At 39.2% G+C, this 23,535-nt stretch overlaps 1 protein-coding gene and 1 long non-coding RNA gene across 3 annotated transcripts in view; one reads left to right on the forward strand and one right to left on the reverse strand.

Annotated features, from left to right (window-relative positions):
- Positions 1-2,107: 2,107 nt before the first annotated feature.
- Positions 2,108-4,854, reverse strand: LOC139029701 (uncharacterized). The gene is made up of 2 exons (XR_011481915.1): positions 4,518-4,854; positions 2,108-3,840 (listed from the first exon to the last, which is right to left on the reverse strand). It is a non-coding gene; the product is annotated as an uncharacterized lncRNA (long non-coding RNA).
- Positions 4,855-4,880: 26 nt separating this feature from the next.
- Positions 4,881-23,535, forward strand: part of ASCC3 (activating signal cointegrator 1 complex subunit 3) — a 320,082-nt gene continuing 301,427 nt past the window's right edge. Inside the window, exons 1-2 of one of the 2 annotated variants that reach the window (XM_070450058.1) lie at positions 4,881-5,182; positions 14,332-14,460. The gene's annotated coding sequence lies outside the window, so the exon portion shown is untranslated. The remainder of the gene's footprint in view (positions 5,183-14,331; positions 14,461-23,535) is intronic. The other variant, XM_070450057.1, reaches the window with a different exon arrangement.

Here is a 23,535-nt window from a genome sequence, read left to right on the forward strand (position 1 = left end):
AGAATAATTAGCAAGGTTGAACAGGGAAGGGCCAGCGATGCCAGATATCAGGCTTCACTTTCTGACGGCAAAGCAAGTAACTGGTTTTCTGGACGGTGGCCCTGAATGCCTGAATAACAGTGGCTTTGCTCTGAGTTAACATGGAAGTCTTCATGTCTTCTCTACAATTTGTACAATTAATTTGAAGGAGACTTTGGGGTCTTTTGGTTTTTCTTTTTCTCTGCTGGTAGATGTGTCTTTGTCTACTCTCTGTGTGCATGGACGAGAGAAGGAAATGTGTGTGGTGTTGATTCAGTTGTACCATATTTAGGTTATGTCCATTTTCAGCCCTTATTCTCACTTCTGCCCTTTGCCAGGCCTCCAACCAACTCTTCTGTAGCTTCTTCACTATATTTTGTTAGGCAATGGCTTTGGGTGTTATTACTAGTCAAAGCACTACTATTAGCTTTGTGATCCAGAAAACTGTTGACATTTCATTTACTTTTCTCCCCTTTGCTACCTACTCCTAACTTAAGCACATACATACAAACACATATTTTTATTCTTTGGTTTTTCTACTTCTACATTTTTATTTCAGGAATGTCTAGGAGAGACTAGCTGGCAGATTATATGCCAAGTCAATCATCTTGAACAGAAACCCAAGAATAACTCTATATTTTATAAGCACTTTTGCTATTTGGGTAAAACATGTTACAGAATCCTCCCTAGTTTGGTCACAGGACCCCCTCTACAACATTTAAAAAAAAAATATTTATTAATTTATTTTTGGCTGTGTTTGGTCTTCAATGCTGTGGGCGCTTTTCTCTAGTTGCAGAGGGTGGGCTTCTCATTGCAGTGGCTTTTTTTGTTGAGGAGCAGGAGTTCTAGGGCACGCAGGCTTCAATAGTAGTGGCACTTGAGCTCAGCAGTTGCAGTTCCCAGGTTCTAGAGCATAGGCTGAATAGTTGTGGCTCACAGGCTTAGTTGCTCTGAGCGATGTGGGCTCTTCCCAGATTAGAGATCGAACCCATGTCTCCTGCACTGGCAGGGGGACTGTTAACCACTGAACCACCAGGGAAGCCCTCTACAACAGTCTTATTCAAAGGGAAACAGAATTACTACCAGGGTAACAGGAGGAGCTCCCATTTCTTTAGTTCTTTGGAACGCTAACAAACTCATTTTATTAAGTAAGAAAGAGGACAAAAATGGGGTTTATGTAGGCAACCAATAGTCTGCCAAGGTAGTGATCCATTTTTCCTTCCCAACATAGCTCATTAAAAAGTTTAGGGAGGCTTATTTTAGGATTGAGTCTTTTATTAATCAGTATTGCCCAGCAGTTAGGTGTCAGCTCCAGGTAGGCAGCTGCACTGGGGTCCAACACAGATGGAATTTTAAGATCCAATGTTACAAACTGGAGTAAGGAAGACAGCTGGACACTGGATTGAGAATAGGTAAAACCAAAAAAGGCATATAAGGTAAGGCTGTGGGACACTGGTGAGCTGAACAGACTTACTGGTCTTACATATTGAGATACTAAGAAATTGACAGGCTGAAAATGAGTCTGCAGCTTATTAACCCATCCCGACAACCCAGGAGGTGACAAGGCTGAGAATGAAAGGCTAACATGCTAATATGATGGAACATAGATAGGGGAGGGTCAAAAACATGGATGACTTTGTTGAGCCACTGAAAATATGTTGGAAACATCCCACCCTGAGATTTTACCTTTGAGATGCTTTTGGAACAATTAGGGTAATTTTGGTCAAATGACCTAATTACATACATCACATATATAATTTTACATATATAGGTTCATTGTATTGTTGCTGTTTAGTCGCTAAGTTGTGTCTGACTCTTTTGCAACCCCATGGACTGGGGCCTGCCAGGCTCCTCTGTCCATGGGATTCTCTGGGAAAGAATGCTGGACTGGGTTGCCATTTACTTCTCCAGGGGATTTTCCCTGACCCAGGGATCAAACCTGTGTCTCCTGCAATGGCAGGTGGATTACCTACTGCTAGCTACCAGGGAAGACCCCATATGGGTTCATAGTGTACATATATTGTTTCGAAAACTATTTACTCTGCTGTACATCTTAATATGTTTCCATATCAAACAATACAGATTCCACTTTATTTATAGATGTGCCATAATTTATTTAAATCAACCCTCTACTGAACATTTTTTTGTATAATACATTTTTAAGTACAATAAGTTTTAATTGTTGCCCAACCACCCATTAATACACTCAATATTGCCAAGATATTCTTACAATCCCATTTTGAAACTGCCAAATCCTGATTGCCAATAGAACTAAATCCCTTAAATTCAAAATTGAGTCTCTCTTTATAGACAGCTTTCTAGCTAGTTCTGACTTTACTCGTCACTAATTTGTAATAAGAACCTTCTATCATGGACAAACATTTTACTCACCAAAGAATGCATCTGCATTCTTGTTTCCTTACCTTTGCTCAAGGCATATTTTATGGACAGTGTTCCTTTTCTTCATCAGGAATCTTTGTCATCAGACTGTCTTTCCGTTAATGTTTCAGAAAATTCCCCCAGGGACTATTAAGAATACAAAGACAGTTCTTAAAGTTCAATGAAGTATATTCCCTTCTAGATCAGGACTATCTAATAGAATAAGATGCAAGTAAAAGATGCAAGTGACTCATGTAATTTAAAATTTTTCTAGTAAGCCGATTAAAAAGTAAAACTAAACAAGTGAAATTTAACTCAATTACATACCAAATATTATTTCAACACATCATTAATGAAAGAATTAAGCTATTTTACATTTTTTCTTTGTACTAAGTCTTTAAAATCTGGTGTGTATTTCACACTTACTGCATTTCTGAAATTGGACTAGCTACAAGTATGAAAGTGAAAGTCGCTCAGTCCGGTCCCACTTTTTGCTACCCCATGCAGTCCATGGAATTCTCCAGGCCAGAATGCTGGAGTGGGAAGCCGTTCCTTTCTCCAGGGGATCTTCCCAACCCAGGGATCAAACCCAGGTCTCCCACATTGCAAGTGGAGTCTTTACCAACTGGGCCATTCGGGAAGCCCAAGAATACTGGAGTGGGTAGCCTATCCCTTCTTCAGGGCATCTTCCTGACCCAGGAATCGAACTGGGGTCTTCTGCATTACAAGCAGATTCTTTTACACCTGAGCTACCAGGAAAGCACATTACAAGTATAAGAATTTATATTTGGCTAGTGGCTACCCTACTGGACAGGGCAATTCTAAATACAGTCCATTTTCAATTTCCTTCTTATCCCTTAAGTCTCTGAAACTGTGATGAGAACAATCTGTCATGTGAACTCCTAAAACTTATTGCTACCACCTCTCTTTATCATCTGGCCTTCCTTGCATTTTTTACCTTTTGATGCATTTGTCTCACAGCTAACTTGTAAATTCTAAGGCTGGAACCACGAACTAATTGACTTTCCAGGTTGTAAACACCTTTAACAAAACCATTAACTGATTCTTCTCTTGATGCCTGGCTCTCCTGCACCTAGGTCCTATTAAGTAAACCTTCACAATCTACTTAAAAGTCAAATCCAGTGGTCAAGGCAACTATGTAACCTAAAGCAGACACCTTCTCTGGTGAGTGCTAGAAGGGGATCTTCTTCTCAGGATCTGAAATCTGTTTCTCTCAACTATGCATCTCTTGATACCACATGAAACAAATCTATGTCACATGAAGAGTTTTTACATATTTGGAGACAGTCCCAGTAGCTTTTGTTCTTCTATGAGAATCTTCCCAAGTTCATTTGTCATGCTTTTGAGAACTCGTCATCATTTTCCTCTTCTTTGAAATAGTTCCAGCATCTCTGAGGTCTTCTTGAAGTGTTTGATCTAGAACTGAACGGCAGAACCCCAGAATTAATAGCTGGGCCAGTGAAATGTATAATTGGATCACTACTGTCAGCCTCTATAAAACACGGTTCTATGAGCCATCAAGGCATATTCCTTACAAGTGTTATGTATGGAAGAGAAAGAAGGAGCCAGAACACGTTATTAACTCATACCACCTTTGCATGCTCGGCTTTTGGTCTAGAACTGTACACACGTGCGAAGAGCTGACTCATTTGAAAAGACCCCGATGCTGGGAAAGATTGAGGGCAGGAGGAGAAGGGGACGACAGAGGATGAGATGGTTGGATGGCATCACCGACTTGATGGACATGGGTTTGGGTGGACTCCGGCAGTTGGTGATGGACAGGCAGGCCTGGCGTGCTGCGGTTCATGGGGTCGTAAAGAGTCGGACACGACTGAGTGACTGAACTGAACTGAATTGTACACACATACTTGAGGTTAGTTTTTCTTAACCTCTTCCTGATTTTCAACTGAGCCAGGTAATCTCCACGCATTTTGTTTTGGTGGGGTTCGTCAGACAAAAGGACCAACTAGAAGACATAACTTTGAGAAAACTAAACTGAGAATCAGAAAGCTTAAGGAAGGCGGAACTTGAGAGCAAGGAATCATGCATAAAGTGACCAGCGGCCAGGATTTCTGGCTGTTGATGACAGTAGCAATTACCTTGGTTCTTCGCTCATACTCAGGGCTCCCCTCTCCTTTATTTGTAATAAACATTACTTCCTCCAGATCTTCGTCGGACGCGACTGAGCGACTGAACTGAGCCTCCGGGTCTTCGCCTTACAAATGGGTGAGAAGATGAGGCCGATCCAACTGCAGAGTAAGACGCTCAGGCAATTAGGAGGTGGCAGGAGCAGCGTGGTGACGGCACCTCCACACCCGGAATCCCAGGGTCGCGCGCACGCGCGCCCGCCTCAGAGCCCGCCCTCGCTGCTGGCCGGGTCCCGATCGGAGCTCCGCGGGCAGGAGGCGGGACAGCGGCGCGCGCGCGCGCGCGCGGGGTGGGGCTGAAGGAGCCGACGTGCGACGTTGGCGCCGCTGCGGGCGGGTGACGTGTAGGCCCGCGCCTGCTCCGCCCCCTCCCTGCCCGCCGGGTCTGTGGGTCTGTCCCGCGGCCGAGCCGTCTTAGTGGACCCTGCCCCCTGACTGGGAGGGATCCGGCTAGGCCGGCGTGGAGTGCGGACGAGGGCGCGGCGGAGAAGTTGTCTTCTGTCCTTTTCTGCCCTGCCCTCCGCCCCCCACCCGGCGTGGGAAGTAAAGATCAAACCGAAAGGGAGGGAGACAGGAGCTGGCGGAGTGATGGGAAGCGCTTGAAGCGGGGCCGAGAGGTGAGGAGGGGGAGTGGGAGGAGAAGGGGACCCGGCGGGAGGCGGGGCCGGGGCGCCCCAGGTGCGGTGGTCTTTGGGCCCCGGAGGCGAGGCCGGACCTGTCATTCCTCTCTGGGCCTGAGACTTTTCCGTGGTCTCTGATAGTCTCGTCCTGCTCCTGAAATGTGTAGGGTGGGGGTGGGGATCAAAACATGAACACGGCCACATGTTGCCAAGGTGTTAGGCCACAAGGTGATGACCAGATGCGTGCTTTTGCCCCCTGTGCGTGAGTAGTTTGTTTTCATTTTTTCTTTACAAAAATGTAATAACTTTTTCATTTTCTTCACGTGGACTTTGGAGAGAAGTCAACTTCCCAGTATTTTTTACTTTCACACTGAACAGTAAATAAACTGGATAGGGAGTGGACCATGGTGAATTGTGGGTGAATTTAGCAATCGAGGAATCTAGAATGTTATTTTGAAGAAAGTGTGTTGTATGTGCGAGCATGCTGCGATGTCGTGGGTACGTGGGCAGTTTTTTTATTTTAAATAGGCTTCTTATCATACACTAACTTGTTGACAGATTGCAGTGTGCTCATGTATTTTGCTCTTCTTTGGTTTAAAAGAAACGTCGTTTTAGCGGTAGCTAAAAGTTTAATACGAATGGCATCACATGTGCAGTTCAAACTAGTAATCTCTTTTCTTTCTTTCCCTAAGTAAAATTAGACTTGAGTAGCTGTTTTCTCCATCACCACATTTCATGCTTCATAGACTGAAATCATCAAAATGTTCTTAAAAGTTGATTCAGCTTTTGATTCCAGTCTGGATTGTGCTCCTGTTCATATATCTTTTATTTTAATGGTGGTTATAATAATATTCTTGCATAAGGAAAATACTCCTTAGAGATGCCAGTTAAATGTAAGCTAAACAGTGTTATTAGAGTGAATTGGGGCTTCCCTGTTGGCTAAGAAGGTAAAGCATCTGCCTGCAATGCGGGAGACCTGGGTTCAATCCCTGGGTCGGGAAGATCCCCTGGATAAGGAAATGGCAACCCACTCCAGTACTCTTGCCTGGAAAATTCCATGGATGGAGGAGCCTGGTGGGCTGCAGTCCATGGGGTGGCAAAGAGTCAGACACGACTAAGCAACTTCACTTTTTTTCTTTCTTTAATTTCTCATGTCTTATCCTTGTGATTCCCTGCTGTATAGTTTTAGTTTTCTTTAATTCATCATTCACTTAATTATGTCTTTCTATATGCCAGGCATATGCTAGGCCTAGGCAATCAAGAGAGACAGGATGTTTGTACTTAGGAAACTTTCTATAGTCCTTCCTCCTTCTAATAGGGACTTGATTAGGGTTCCTCCTCATGCCACAGATATCTAGTTGACAAAAGCAAGGCTTTTGCAAGAAAAAGTTACTGTCAGTGTTTATATATAAAGTGGCATTGAAAGAGGAGCAGATCATTTTACTTGAACAGCATGACTTGTTTTGTTTTTGATCAAAAAGATAGTATGCATGCTTGTGTTTTGCTGGTTAAGAGGAATAAGTTTTCTTTTGGACAAGTTGGCTTAATTATAAAATTCAGAATTAGAAATCAGTTTCTACCTGAAAAATAATACTTAAACATTAAAAATGTTTTTAAAGTAATTTTTCCAGTTTTTACGTTGGTCTGTTGGTCTATGTGTTCAGTTCAGTTCAGTCGCTCAATCGTGTCTGACTCTTTGCGACCCCATGAATCACAGCACGCCAGGCCTTCCTGTCCATCACCAACTCCTGGAGTTTACCCAGACTCATGTCCATCGTGTTGGTGATGCCATCCAACCATCTCATCCTCTGTCGTCCCCTTCTCCTCCTGCCCTCAATCCCTTCCCAGCATCAGGGTCTTTTCCAATGAGTCAACTCTTCGCATGAGGTGGCCAAAGTATTGGAGTTTCAGCTTCAGCATCAGTCCTTCCAATGAACACCCAGGACTGATCTCCTTTGGATGGACTGGTTGGATCTCCTTGCAGTCCAAGGGACTCTCAAGAGTCTTCTCCAATACCACAGTTGAAAAGCATCAATTCTTTGGCGCTCAGCTTTCTTCACAGTCCAACTCTCACATCCATACATGACCACTGGAAAAACCATAGCCTTGACTAGATGGACCTTTGTTGGCAATGCAATGTCTCTGCTTTTTAATATGCTATCTAGGTTGGTGATAACTGTCTATGTGTTAATAACTTGTAATTCATTAGAGTAATTCATAGTAATTCTGTGCTCTGAGCATTTTCATCAGAAATATGTATAATACCTGTTGACTGAAGTACATTTGTTGTCCAGTATACCTTCTGTGGGGAAGCAGTTACCAGCAGCCCTTTTAGAACAGTCTTGCTGTGTTGTTACTGTTCAGTCACTAAGTTGTTTACCATTCTTTTGTGACCCCATGGACTGCAGCATGCCAGACTTCCTGTCTTGATGTAATGTGGCAGTTTTAAACTTTGAGCAGATGTCTACCTGAAACTGAAATTTTAGCAAACACATTTATGGAAAGAAAAAGTGCTAATCACCAAGGAGGAGAGAATAAAGTGTTTGTGTTTGCTTAGTTGTGTTCTACTCTTTGTGACCCCCTTGCAGTGTTGTCTGCCAGGCCCCTGTGTCCGTGGAATTTTCTAGGCAAGAATACTGGAGTGGGTTGCCATTTCCTTCTCCAGGGGATCTTCCCTACCCAGGGATTGAACCCGTGTCTCCTGCATTGGCAGGCAGATTCTTCACCATTGAGCTACCAGGGAGTATGTGTTTAATAATTATCCAAAGGCAGACTTTTGTGTCTATCTCCTACATTATACTCTAAAGTTACTTAAAATAGTTACTTATTTCTTTTGCCTGGTATAATATCTGGCACATGGTTGACAGACCCATGTAAATGTTTGTTCATTCAATATGTACCATCTCATTTGAGTATTTTGTGGTTAGATGAGCAAGTGAATATTTTTGAGTGAGTTTGTCTGCTGTTTGTTCATTTTCCTGCTGTGTTGGCTTATAATAATGTCTTATAGACATATTTATATTTCTGAAACTCTCTGTGTTTCAGAGTTAAGTGCAGTTAAACTTGCGTATTCTGGTTTAATCAGATTATTCAGCCTGAAAGGGGCATAAAAAAATCGTTTTGCAACCCTCTTTATTTTATTGATCAGAAAATTGATACCTTGAGAAGTTAGCTGGTTTTCTGCCATCAAACAAATTGGCCTCTGAACTAATTTACCTTTATTTTTATTCTGTTTCTTCCCACTGTATTCTACCTCTAAGAAATTGTTATATGAGTAGAATAATCCTTGGGGACCTTTGTAAATTAGATTCCCATTTTGTCTTTCTGGTGTTGGAGTTTGGGGCTAGTTTTTCTCCACTTCTCTGATTTCCTCTTCAAGGAGAATTCATAGGAATTGCATTTGTTATCAGAGGTTTGAACTGACATGGAAAATAAGGGTGGGAATTTGGAAAGATACATAATTTTAAAATGTAATATGTAAGAAATTTTCAGGTAGTAAGATTCTCAGGATATATTTTAATAAGATAATTGGGAAGAAATATTTATATTTGAAGAAGAAAAAGTTCACAGCTACTTATTTAGTGTTTAAACCAAAGATTGTTAAACAACTAAATCATAATTTTGGGAAGTGGTGTCTGGAAACGTCTATTTTCAAGTGAATTCCCAATGATTCCAGTGCAGCTAATTCATATTGTTGAAGGACTTCATGTTAAAGCATGTGAATTCAAGAGTCTCTTAATTACAGATAATATCTATTAAAACAGAACTTAAAAAGAAGGAAGGTAATTTATCTTAGGATTGTGGATAGTTAGGGAGGCAGTTGATAATGTTTTCCAGCATTTTCAAAGACTTGCTAGGTTAATTTCAAATGAAGTGAGTGACTAGCAAGTTCCTCAGTTGTGTGTAGCTAAGAAACCTGGCATATGAATTTGATAAAGGAAAACTATATTCCATTTCAAGGGAGGAAATTCTTGTTTACTGATGAGACAATTCGAGTTTGCGGAAGAATTCTTGAAAGTGCATAAAATGTTCAACAGGCTAATCAAATGTAACAATATAAAAATGGTAAATTCTACTCTTATTTATAAATACAAATAGATATAGTTTCATCTTGATTCAAGAGATTTAATTATAAAATTCTAAGAAGAAATTAATGTTAAGGGCAGGTCACAATTTGCAAAAATGACTTCAGTGCACCTTTCTCCAGGGCACATGCCTTCTCTAACACGTTCAGTCCGGACGCTCAGTCATGCCCCACCCTGCGACTCCATGAACCGCGGCACGCCAGGCCCCCCTGTCCGCCTGCCGTCCTGCTCGGGTTTCTCTTACCTTGGATGTGAGGCATCTCTTCGCGGCTGCTCCTTCCCTTGGACGTGGGGTGGCTCCTCTCGGCTGCAGCCCCTGACCTCGGGCGTGGGGTGGCTCCTGCTTTAAGTAGTACCTCTGTCACCAAGGGGGCCCACTAAACATTCTTTTTGAGCATTCTTTAAGGAGTGAAGGAAGCTTTGCAAAAATATTAGCAATGCTTTTACTCTGGGGACTGGAGTAGTGAGGAATAACCTAACAATCATTTCTGGAGGACTTCACAGTAATACTCTGAGTACACATTGAACAGATATTTATTGAGTTCCTTGGCACAGGCCAAGAACTTTGCCAGGTACCAAAGAGAAGAAGATATACATTACTTATGCCCTCTTGGAGATTATAGTCAAGATGTTGGCTCTGTGAGACTGTTCAGTGTAATTCCTTAAGGCAAGGACAAATACTAATGCATGGCCACTGACTGCTCTCCTGGCCATCTGAAGTTAAAAAAGTAGACGCCTTGTCGCTGATTAAAAAGGTGAAAAAGCTGTTATCCCAAGTCACAGATTTTGGCAATCAGCTCAGAAAGAAAACCGAGTGGGTTTTAGAGAGGTTTAAGGTTTCTTGACCTAACACCAAGCTTTGAGAACTCTTCTGTTTGTATTTATCAGAAGCGGAGCACAGGAAGAACACGGCTGAAATTCTAAGTCCAAGGACATTTCACTGCATTTCTTGACAGTGTTTGGCATAGTTGACCATATCGCTTGTTTAAAACTTATCCTTCCCTTATTCTAACCCCAGTCTGGCCGTACTTGACCTTCTGCTGTTCAGAATCTCCTTTCTAGACCTTACCCAGCCCCCCGACCCCCTACTTTTTCTGTAAAGACTTGTGTGTCTCCACCATCTGCTGTCTTGTCTTCTTTAGTCTTCACATAAATCCTTGGGTGATTTTCATCTGTTTCTGTGGTATTCCTTATGATTCTCATGTTTGTATTCAGACCTCTCTCCTGAACTTCACACCTGAATATTCAGTCCCTGCTGACCATTTCTACTTGAATGTCATATGGACATCTTAGACTCACCCTGTTTGAGATTGAACTCATGATATTCTGATCTAGTTTTGTGAATTATGTCATCACCTGATCTATTAATGTGGAAGTCAACTGTGGTCCTTGCCTCCTTCCCCACCACAGATAAAAATAATCAGACTAAGCCAAATAGATTTGATTGGATTCCTCCACTTTCCTCTAATTCATTACCACTACAGTTGGTGGCTCAGAGGTTGAAGCATCTGCCTGCAATGCAGGAGACCTGGGTTCGATCCCTGGGTTGGGAAGATCCCCTGGAGAAGGAAATGGCTACCCACTCCAGTATTCTTTTTTTTTCCACTCCAGTATTCTTGCCTGGTGAGCCCCATGGACAGAGGAGCCTGGTGGGCTACAGTCCACGGGATCGCAAAGAGTTGGACACAACTGAGCGACTGCACTCTCACTTTCACAGTTCCGGAACTCTCATCTCTTCTGGATTACTCTGACAGCCTCACAGTGTCTTTCTGCTTCAGGTCTTGCCTTCCTGTGGTCCGTTTTCTCCTCCCCAGTCGTAGCGTGTGTGTGTGTGCTTAGGGGCTTCAGTCGTGTCCGACTCTCTGCAACCCTGTGGACCATGGCCTGCCAGGCTCCTTTGTCCATGGGATTCTCCAGGCAAGTAATCCTTATTAAACACAGTTCAAGTCAGTAACTCTTCCGGAGAGTTCTTTTACTATTAAGAGAGTTTCCAAACAACATGCCTTACAAGGCCCTGATGACCTCATTCCCACCTGTCTCTCCAGCCCCATCTCCTGCCACATTACATACTCCTTGACCACTATGCTTCAGTCATCTATTTAGTTCTTTGAATGTGGAATGTTCTCACTTTGCATCAGGAGTATGTGTACCCGACTGACCCCTCATCCCTGTTGTTTCAAGGAAGGAAGGTACTTTTTCTTCCCAGTTTCCTTTTGTGCTAGGCTGGATGCACCTGCTTTGTGTTCCAAAAACACTCATTACTGCCCTCTTTGAGAGCCAGCAGTCTTACTCTGTATTGCGACAGCTTATCTAGTTGGATTGTCTTCTGCCCCAGACTGTGAGACTACCCTCTGGAAGTTTACTTTTTCACCCTTGGGAACCTGCTGTTTCTCAGGTCATTGCAGCTGCCCTTACAGATGGTCAGTTAAGGTGTGTCACCACTACAGACTTGTCTCATCTTTTTCTTCATGTTCATTCTTCTCATTTAAACTTTTACATAGTTGATACCTCTTTTAAAAATCTGGAGACCTCTTATTAATTTTTACTCTTAAGAAGATTCAGTGTTTACCAGAAGAGTTAGGGGAAACAGATATTTGAATATTTAGAGTAGTATTTCCAAATATAGGGTGCAGAGTTAAATTTGGATTTCAGATAAGCAACAGCTATTTTTTTTTCCTTTTTTTTTTTTTAGTATAACTATATGCCATTTAAGTATGTCTCAAATATTGCATAGGCCATATTATACTAAAAGAATGATTTGTTAAACAACCTGAAATTCATATTTAACCGTGCATTTTATATTTTTATCTGGCAACTGTAACTTACAAAAAAAGTTTGCGTGATTCTTAGTCTGAGAGCATAGACACAAAGGTAAATTGGGTCTCTTGAAAATGTAATCCTGATGTTAATCATACATTAACTCCAATGATCAAGAAGAGAGAGGTGTCTCAAGAAACTGATGCTGTTAAAAAAAAGAAAGAAACTGATGCTGTGCCTGAATATTTTTTAAAATATAAGTTGAACAATGGAGAAAGAGTGCACAAACTAAGAATGAATTAAAGAAAAGTGAATTTGTAGAACCTGTGATGTGAATCCTTGAAGAAACACTGACATTAGTGAAAACAATTTTTAAGCTACATTCAGCAGTGTTTCTTGGGGCAATTACTAGGATGTTAAAAGAGAAAATAGATTTAATTAACTGCTAAATTCTCTTCCTTCTTTTATGCTAAGGAGAATGGAGGATGGACTCTCTTTGGATTGGAAATGGCAGAATTGATTTGGTTAAATGGAATTGAAGTACATTATGGGTGGCAATATTAAAAGAGCACCCAGGTATTCAATGTTAAGTCTCATAAGCCAAAGCATTTTCAGTAATGTTTTCAGAACCTGTGATTTGCTTGATATTCAGTTTGATGCTTTCACAACTCTTCTGTCTCTTATTAGGCTTCTGTGTTTATTTAAAACTTGATTAGGGAGGGAGGTTCAAGTGGGATATACATATACCAATGGCTGATTCATGTGGGTGTATGGCAGAAACCAACAGAATATTGTAAAACAATTATCCTTCAGTTAAAAATAGAGACACTTAATTAAAACTTTCATTTTGATATATCTCCAGAATATGGAAAATGTTCAGAAAGTAATGTAACACACGTTGCCATGCAGATTTAACAAGGAGTCATTTTCACCTTAGTTGCTTCAATTCTTCTCCTGAAAAGTGCTGCTAATTTTTTTTTCTTCTGTCACTTCTCTGCTGCCTCTCAGTCTGTTACCTTGAAGCTGGTGTATAAAGTTCTCATGCGTGTTTCTACGTACTTCTGTGTGACAGGATATAAGCCAAGGCTTAATGAGGGGTATTGGTGGGAAGAAATGGTACTGATTACCTTGGTGAAGAAAACATTTAAAGTGAGATGACAGGTTTATATCTAGAAGTCACTTATGTGAAAAGAGTACTTAACTTTGAAAACTCACTGACAGTAGACAGTACAGATAATTTTTTTGAAAGTACTTTTAAGATCAGAAATCAACATCTAGTACTTAGTGACCCAGATACTTTGTGATTTGTACTTATGTGGAGAGTTTTATAGACCACTGAAAAACATTGATGTTCAGCCTCTACAGATGTCATTTTTATTAAACAATCAATAACTATCATGATTTTCCTGGTGTTTTTACTGTAAAGATGGTTAACTAGCAATCTTTAGAGAATTGACTCTCACTATTTAACATTTCGTAAATGGCACATCCCATAATATTTAAGACATCAGAGAAAGTGAATTTTAAAAATATGTTACTTGTGTTTTGATGTTTTTTGAAGCATGTTTCCTTTAGTAATTATGTTCTAAAAAAGGTTGGAGATGTCATTGTCAAAACTTATTTTTTTCTCTGAAATGTAGTATATATAATTTGTTGGTAAGAAAAATGACTTAGCAAGTTAAAATATAAGAAAGAAGGAGAAATACGGGTCTGATCCTTTCAGACATCTTTCAGTTTAGGAAGCTGTGAGTAACAGAGTATGGAGTGAGAGTTCAGCTCAGAAGAGGGTACACAGAAAGTATTCTTATTAACTGTATTTGTCAGGGTACATTTCTGACTAATACAGAGTGAAAGAGAGTACCCTCTTTTAGTAATTAAGTTTTTAATTTAATAAGATTGAAACAAACAGTTCAGACCAGAATGTTAAGTAACTATCCTGGCAATACATTCTTTCAGAAAGACTAAGTAAAGCACACATTACATTAAATAACATGTAACTACGATAAAATTCTTACTATGTATTCTAATTTGTAATGCCCAATGAGTTAGTAATTTCATTTTCTGTTTTTATATTTCTTGTTTACAACTAAATTCACCTCAGTCCTGTTGTTAATGCCTACTTTTTCTCTACTTTAGAGAGAGGGGTAGAGATTTCATCTGCTATCTTGAGGTACGTGCCAGCTTCTTTTACATGGTGTCGAGTTAGGGCTATTCAAAAATTTCTTCTACACAAAATAGTAAATAAAGATCAAAGTCATTATACTCTTTGATAAATTTTTTTTTTTTTTTTTTTTTTTTTTTTAGGAATTGGAGTGTACAATCCTAGTTATTTGCATGTAAAAACTATCAGATTTCTAAAAGATCACTGGACCTCATATTTGGGAATGTGGTGGTGTTCCATATAACTGTGGTACAGAGGAACAAGTGTACAAGGTCAGGAAAATGCTTTCTCTAAACAGCTAAAGCTGACTCCAGAGCATCACTTGAGTTTTGGATTTGGTGTATTAGGGTACCTTATGAGAGGTTTCAGTTAAATTAATCTTCTCAGGGCTCATTAGGGGACAGGAACAGAGTCCCTGAGTCAGTCTATCCAAAGGCTCATAGATTGGGGTGGAATGAGAATTTTGCCTTTTTCAGCTAATTTGGGCGCAACCTCTTCCACTGGAATGAAAGGAAAATATGTACTGCCTTGTATGTAGTGGGTCTGCTCCCCGCCTTCTCTGCAATATGTGTGCTGGTTTGTTCCTTGTGCAGTGTTCTTCCTGGCTGTTCTTCTTCTCATCTGTGCTGATATGTTACTCTTGCCATTTATTGTCCCTGGAGTATTTAAAAGAAAGGCTTTTCTTATCCTTTGTTAAAATTAAAATTAATATAACCTTGGAGGTCTTCTGTAGACTCTTAGGTTAATAGTTATAAGCCTGTCTAGGTTGTCTCCCCTATCTGTGGTTGGTAAACCTGGAGTTACTGTAAGTCAGTAGTTAGAGGGAAAAGTTAGAGAACAAGAATCTTATACATGTACATTTTATTCTTAACAAGCCATTATAGATTTTGATTCATATGAAAGATGTATATGTTGTGATTGTTTGTTGTTCAGTCGCTAAGTTGTGTCCGACTCTTTGTGACCCCATGAACTGCAGGACATCAGGCTTCCCTGTTCTTCACTATCTCCCAGAGTTTGCTCAGACTCATGTCCATTGAGTCAGTGATGCCATCCAACCATATCATCCGCTTTTCTTCCTGTCCTTAGTATTTCCTAGCATCAGGGTCTCTTCCAGTGAGTTGACTCTCTGCATCAGGTGGCCAGAGTGTTGGAGCTTCAGCATCAGTCCTTCCAGTGAATATTCAGATTTGATTTTCTGTAAGACTGACTGGTTTGATCTCTTTGCTATTGAAGGGACTCTCAAGAGTCTTCTCCAACACTGCAGTTCAAAAGCATCAACTCTTTGGCACTTACCTTTCTTTATGGTCCAACTCTCACATCTATACCCGACTGCTGGAAAAACCATAGCTTTGTCTATATGGACCTTTGTTGGCAAAGTAATGTCTCTGCTTTTTCATATGCTAAATTTGTCATAGCATTTCTTCCAAGGAGCAAGCATCTTTTAATTTCGTGGCTGCAGTCACCATCTGCAATGATTTTGGATTTTGGATTTTCAAAAAACTAAGATCAAGGCATCTGGTCCCATTACTTCATGTCAGATAGATGGGGGGAAAGTCTATCACTGTTTCCACTTTCCCCCATCTATTTGACATGAAGTAATGAGACCAGAGCCTCATTCTTAGGTTTTTGAATGTTGAACTTTAAGCTAGCTTTTTCACTCTCCTCTTTCACCTGCAGCAAGAGGTTCTTTAGTTCCTCTTCACTTTCTGCCATTAGAGTGGTATCATTTGCATATCTGAGGTTGTTCATATTTCTTCTGGCAATCTTGATTGCAGCTTGTGCGTTATCCTGCCCAGCATTTCTCATGATGTACTGTGTATATAAGTTAAATAAGCAGGGTGACAATATACAGCCTTGATGTACTCCTTTTCCCAATTTGGAACCAGTCTGTTGTTCCATGTCCAGTTCTAACAGTTGCTTATTGACCTGCATACAGATTTCTCATGAGGCAGGTAAAATGGTCTGGTATTCCCATCTCTTTAAGAATTTTCCACAGTATGTTGTGATTCACATAGTTAAAGGCTTTAGCGTAGTCAATGAAGCAGATTTTTTTTTTTTTAATTCCTTTGCTTTTTCTATGATCCAGTGGATGTTGGCAATTTGATCTATGGTTCCTCTGCCTTTTCTAAATCCAGCTTGTACATCTGGAATTTCTCTGTTCACATGCTGTTGAAGCCTTGCTTAAGGATTTTGAGCATTACATTGCTGGCATGTGAATTGAGTGCACTTATATGGTAATTTGAACATTCTCTGGCGTTGCTTTTCTTTGGGATTGGAATAAAAAGTGGCCTTTTCCACTGCTGAGTTTTCCAAACTTGTTGGCATATTGGGTGCAGCACTAACAGCATCATCTTTTAGATGATACACAAAAATGTATATGTGTGTACTTATTTATCTTTCCTGTGCTTTCTCAGTTCTCCATGTTCCAGGTATGTTTCCTGATTTGATTGGAAACTATTCAAGAGCCATTGCTTCATGCTTAAGAATGAGTTAAGATCTAAAGTGAACTTGTTTGGTGAAGATTATGAATAGTTATAAGTTTCCCTTGAAAGTCTTTTAGAAGGACACCAGGTTGTCAAAACCTACTATCTCTCAATATGTCATATGCAACCACATTTTTCCTCTAAACTTGGGACATATCGTAGTTTCTGAGGATGAACAAGATGAAAAAGTTGGCTTGTGTTTAATGGGCATGTTGTATATTTTTTTAAAAAGGGAACTTGGTTTTAAACCTTGGAGTCCTGCAGTACAGCCAGATTCTCAGTTGGATACGCATGTAGTTATTGAAACAGACCTAAGGGAGCATCATATTCTTGTTGCTCACCCCCATTCACTCAAGAGCATGTGTTGAGTGTGTGAAATAGTGGACAGAATCTCTTAGTGTTTGTGTCTGTCTGTACCTTGTATTTGGTCTCCTTTGTTTGATTCAGATAATTAAATACACCTAAGATGTGACTTCACATTAACCTATTGGTGGCATAAGGTACAAGACAAGTAAGTACAAGTTCAGTACAAGTAACTAAAATTTTTCTTTAGGATTTACCATGAAAAAAATCACCTCCTTTTTTTTTCCATTTATTTTTATTAGTTGGAGGCTAATTACTTTACAGTATTGTAGTGGTTTTTTGCCATACATTGACATGAATTAGCCATGGATTTACATGTGTTCCCCATTCCGATCCCCCCTCCCGCCTCCCTCCCCATCCCATCCCTCTGGGTCTTCCCAGTGCACCAGCCCTGAGCACTTGTCTCATGCATCCAGCCTGGCCTGGACTTTTGAAATGGTATAATAGAGGATTTTATATATATGTATGTGTGTATATATATTATATCTATTAAGGCTTATTTTTCTGAATTCTGATTTTAACAGTGTTAATTATATCTATATCACAACTTGATTTTTTTAAACAGGTGAATTAAAATATAAATATTTCAGCTTTTTTTTTTCTAAAAGGTATCATCTGTGGGCATATAATTCTGTTTTAGCTATTGAAATCTTAAATTATAATTTTTGCTTCATTCACAGCCTCATCCATCTTTTCAGTGTTTTTATCCCTTACCTACATTATATCTCTTTTACTTTTTTTTCCCCCTCCTAATAATTACCTGGTATTCGTGACCACCAACAAGCAATTGCTTGACGTTATACTCATTAGGAAATATAGTTTGATTCTTCTTGATCTTTTATTATTTATTTGTAATTAAAAATACTGTAACTGTGTTTTCCTTAAGTTGCTATCAAGCAGTTGGACCCTTTTTAGAGTTGAGAAACGAGTTTGGAATGTGAAAAATAAATCTTATAATTTTTAATATGCTACTTCAGAATAATGTGTACTAGAATTCTGGCTTACTGATTATTGGTTAATATTATTTCACAAAGGGAAATACATTACTGTCGGATATTTTTCTTCCCTACTTGAATGTTAGAAAGGGCAGTTAACTTCTTCAAAACAGTTTCTGTTTGTTTCTGTATATCTGTCAATATATCTAACTGACGGTCTAAAGGCTCATTCAGATAACCATAGCGGGGTACTTCAGGGAACAGGGAAAAAAAAGAAAAAGTGACTTCTAGGCTTTCTCTCTTTTAGAAAGATAGATATATATGTTTTGAGGGATATTTTTATTTACATAGTTTTGGTTGGAATAAAAATTACTGGGGTAGCAATTTCTTTGTAGGTCAGTTTATCTTGATAAGCCTTCACTGTATCTTATATCAGAAAGTTTAATAATAAACATTACGATGTCTGTCTTTAAGACCTCTTAGTTGAATGTCTTTTCCTTTTGTTTTGGACCTCAAATCCAGCACTCAGTCATTTGCACCATTTACACTCCACTGCTCTCCTACTGTCCATGAGTTATAAAACCTTAACCCTGTATGATACCAACCTTTGTTCCTGTGCCAGATTGCTGCCATTCTAAATTTATGGTTTCCAGTATGAGATGAGCATTCATTTGCCACCTGAAAAATCCTTTTATGATTTATTAGTCAGTTTCCTCTCATTGTTGATGGTAAGGTCAAACTTTTGCCTTTGTCTTCAAAAATTCCATCACATTTTTTTTCGACTAGTTTTGGATCTCAAAGAAAATAGGAGTCATTTGGTGGAACCATCTTTTACCATATTTTTTCCTCTCCCTATTTACCTTCTGCTTCCCTTATAAACGTATATGCACTTCTACTCACCCACCCCTCCATGCTCCTTCTATCCAAGCGGTATCTCTAGACCCATGATTGTCTCTCTTGCTTTCTCAGGAGCCCTACTCTCCTAAGTCATGTTCAGTCTTTCCTTTGGTTATTCTACCTGTCTGTCTTTATTGGCTCTCATCTGATTTAAAGAATTGTGCTGAACTCTCTCTTACATTACTAAAAAGTCTCAACCCTGTGTTTTCACTATTTCTTGCTTTTTCTTCTCAACCACGTTCCTTGAAAGAGTCGCTAGTACCCATTTTCTTCCTTTCCATTTATGTTTCACCTACTGAAATATGCTTTCTTCCACCATTTTTTTTTTGAATATGTGTGTACTAAAGTCATCTAAGACTTCAGTGGCTGAGTGCACTGAACTATGTAGCGTAACATTCGAAACCTTTTCTTGTGATACCACTTTCTTCATATGACAGCTCTTTGCTGATCCTTTAGGACTCTGTCTGCTGTCTACTCTCAAGAGGTTTTTAGGGATACATGGATGGGTTTCATGGCTTTCATGCATCCTGTGAAATGAATTACAAAATGTTTATATGTGTGTATGTCTGTTTTCTTAGGGAGTCTGCAGGTTTATATAAATAATTTGACATAAGGGAGTATGTTCATCCATGCTTTTAACTGCAAAGAAGGGATGACACTAAATTCTGTCCTTCTAGCCCCAGACCTCTGATAGGAAACCCTAAACCGTGTATCCCACTTGATGGCCCATGATCAGAATTTTCCAAAGCTGAACCAATCATCTTTCCTCTTCCGGTATGCCTTCTCTACACACTCACTCTGCTCTTCTGCCTGTCCAGAGCCAGAAAGGTGGGTGTCCTGCCGCTTTTGCCTTCATCTTCACATCCTGTCCGTGAAGTTATTCTATCTCCCAAATAAAGACACTTCTCAAATCCATCCTTTGCTGTCTTTTCTCGCTTCGGTTGTGTCCTCTTTCACCGAGTTTATTGAAATAAATTTCCAAATAGTTTGCTTGTCTCCAGTTTGACCGCACCTTTAATCTGCTCACTACACTTAAATCTGAGTCATTTTTTCTACAATATGTTACATTTTTTAGCAGGATAAAAAGTGCTTAAATTGAGACATGCTGTTGGGTCTCTAGTTACATCTTTAATTTCATGAGTCTCCAAATGCACTATTTTATAGTTTTTTTTAAGCAATAATCTGTTGGTTTAGTTTTCCTCTTTATATGTTTACCTTGGAATAACCTTTTTTCCCCCAATCAGACCAACTCACTCAAGTCTTTTAAATATCAGTTTCCTTCCTTCTTACCTACTTTTGTTTCCACCCTCTTAGGTGTTTCTCCCTTGTCTTCCTATAGTTATACTTGCATAATTATTGCAGCTGTTTTTCTTTCTTTTCAGCTGTATTGTATGCTTGTTATCTAGGGCAAGAGGCAGTCATACTAGAACTGTTTTTTCTTTTTTCCCCTTTTTAAATCTCTAGATCCTTGCGGTGTATCTAATACATTGTGGGTGATCTGTAGATATTTGTTGATTAAATGAATAACCATAAGATTTAAAATTTATTTTCTCAATTTGACCTTTATGCATTTCAGATACCCTTAAGTGTTTGATGATCTTTTTACTGGTATAGGATACAGTAGGTTTTGAAGAATAGAGTTCTGTATGCCTTATTTATACCCAGTGCTTAACACAGTTCCTGCTAGATAGGAGATACTAAAATATTTGTGAATAAATGATTTATAGGCAACTATGAAGAAGTGAACTATTATATTTTACAGTGTTGGTCATTTAACTTGAGGAATAAAATAGATAAAACCAAATTAAAAAAATCAGGGAATGTGCTTTACTTCATCTTTTGAGAAGTATAATTCATACTGATTATTTTGATGATTGCTCAGGGAGCTTTAAAGTTTCCTGTTAGTGTAGAGTCTAACAGTGTGACCTCATTACCAGGCCCTACTATTATTAGATCTCTTCTTAAGAGTTTGTGTGTGAGCAGTTTGTTGTTTTGTTTGGATTTTTGATTGGTGAATTATAATAAAAATCAATGAAGTCTTACTCCTTGCTTTTTAAAGAGAGAGACAGGACATTCAGATTACTGTGAGATATGTGAAAATGATGAAAGTAGTGATGCCAAACTCTATTAATTCTTAAGACCTTGCCTGAGGTAGAATATCCCATGTATCACATGTCTCTTGTTCTGATATTGTATTTTGAAAGCACTAACGTGTATGGTTAAAAAGTAGGTTCTGAGGCAGAGTACTGTTCAGTTTAGTGTCAAGACCTTTCTTTAAAGACTTCTGACTTCTGTCAGTCATCATGAATCGAATTCTTATCTTTGAATAGAATTCTCTCTATCTAGGTAGAGAGTTTAAACTCCAGTGCCCCAAGGCATACATTTTACTCAGTGGATGATATTAACTATGTTCCATCTGTAGGAGAATTGAGAAAAAAGGCACTCAGTTCACTTTCAGTAAGACTTCTCTCACAGATCCTCGTTGAGAAAGACTGCTGGGAAACAGATTGTGCACTTAAGCTGCTGAGTTCTTAATAGAAGTGGGAACTTCGTGGTTACTGTTGGTTTGAGACAGGACTGAGATGGTGACTTCAGAAGAAAAGATACCACCTCTGAAACAGTGGTTCTCCAAGTGTGGTGCTAGACTTGCTGCATCACTGGAGAACTTGCTGGGAAGATGAGATCCTTGTGTCCCATCTCAGTGCCGTCTGGTCTGAGTAGAAGACGGGGGGTGAAGGGTAGGCAGGTGAAGCTCAGCACTTTGAGAAGCCCTCCAGGTGATCGTGGTGCACACTGAAGTCCTAGGACCCCAGTGCTGTGTTCACTGACTCTTGCTTTCATTTATTCTTCCAGATGCTCCAGAAAGTATGTTATGTCGTGTTAGAAAAACCCCAGTGTGATTCTTTGAATCATCTCATTTCCAGAAATGTTCTCCTAAATTCATTCCCAGTGGGTAGCTGAAATTTAAAATCAGCCAGTGAGGGAGTTTATTTGCAAATTGGATCGTTTTACTTTTCTGACTGAAATTCTTTATTGTGATGTGGAGACTCCAGCTGGTTTTTACCTCACCCGAATCATACCCTTTACTTACAGATTTGCAGTGCAAACAACTATGTTTTTTAATCATTTGTGTTTCTGATTTCTAATCATATTTTATTCAGAAAATATGAACTGTATCTGAAGTCAGCAGATTAATTTGGTTACCTTGAGCCCAAGAATGATTAAAAAAAAAAAAAGGAATATACAGCAGAGGCTCCCTGCCAAACCTAAAATATTTGCTTTTTTCCTGCAAAGTTTGTTGACGGCCAGTCTATACGATACTTAACTTTTTGACATCTGTTGAGATTTACTTTATGGCCTGGTATACATAGACCATTTAAAATTGTTACAAATGTAGTTGAAAAGAATATATACTTTCATTTATCGTAGGTTATATTTACCAATTTCACTGCTCAACTTCCATTTTTTTTGTTGAAGTTGATTTGACATATCAATAATTGATCGATTATTGAACTTTCACTTTGATGTTGGACTTGTTACTTTTTTCTGGAAGTCTGTTTGTTTTAATTTACATTGACGTGTGTTGAGGTTTAATTAATTTTCATCGGGGCATGCAAATGCAACATTTTTATACCTTAGTGAGCTACATCTCCTAATATTATATAGAGAGGTGTTTTTTTTCCCCATCCCTAATAATGCCTTTTGTTCTAAGTCTTTTTTATCTGATCTGATGCTATTGATATATAGCATCACATATTGATATAGCCACTAGCTACTTTTGGTTATCATTTACAGGAGGATCTTATTCCATCTTTTAACTTGCAACCTTTCTCTGTCCTGTTTTAGGTATGGCTCTAGTGTTTACTTGATTGCTGTTTAGTTATTCAGGTTGTCAATCTTTTGGGTGTTAAGATTAATTTGTTTACATTTATTGTGAGTATTGATATATTTGGGCTTCTTTCTCTTTGATCTACTTAATTTATACTTGGTCTAGTTGTAACAGCATACTGGGTTATTCAGATCTCTCGAAGATCACCACTTTTGTTTTCACTGTATCTAATCTATTATTTAACTCATTATTGATTTGTTTTTTATTTAAGTATGTAGTTTTATTTCTAAAAGTTATATTTTCAAATTTGCCTAGTCATTTTACTATTCTTCATTTTTAAAAAATTCTCCTATTTTGTTAAACATTTCATACAATTTTTTTAATATCTAATTAATATAGGAACTGGACATTTTACTGAGTATCAAATTTTATAATAACTTCAAAGGTGTATGCAGTCAAGAAGAGCAGAAACAGGGAGTGGTCTGAGGCATCCTGTATGGTCTCCTAGTTGCTATTCCAGTCCCATTAATGGACAGATACTCTTTGGCCCAGAATAATTAGTGAGGTCTCTTAATTGAGGTGTGTAGGTCTTTTCACAGTTCAGAAGTGCTTTGGGTTACAAAACATCTCTATTTTTAGACTCTGGAATGGGAATCCTAATAAGCTTTGCCCTATTGACATTTGGGGCTAGATAATTCTTTATTGTGAGGAGGCTGTCCTGTGCCTTATAGTGTGTTTGTCAGCGTCAATAGGCCCTACCCACCAGAAGACAGTTGTACCCACCCAACTCCCCAGTGACCCAAAGTGTCACCAGGTATTGCCAAATGTCTCAAGTGGGGC

Source organism: Odocoileus virginianus, chromosome 19 (assembly GCF_023699985.2).
Source record: "Odocoileus virginianus isolate 20LAN1187 ecotype Illinois chromosome 19, Ovbor_1.2, whole genome shotgun sequence".
Taxonomy (NCBI): Eukaryota; Metazoa; Chordata; class Mammalia; order Artiodactyla; family Cervidae; genus Odocoileus; species Odocoileus virginianus.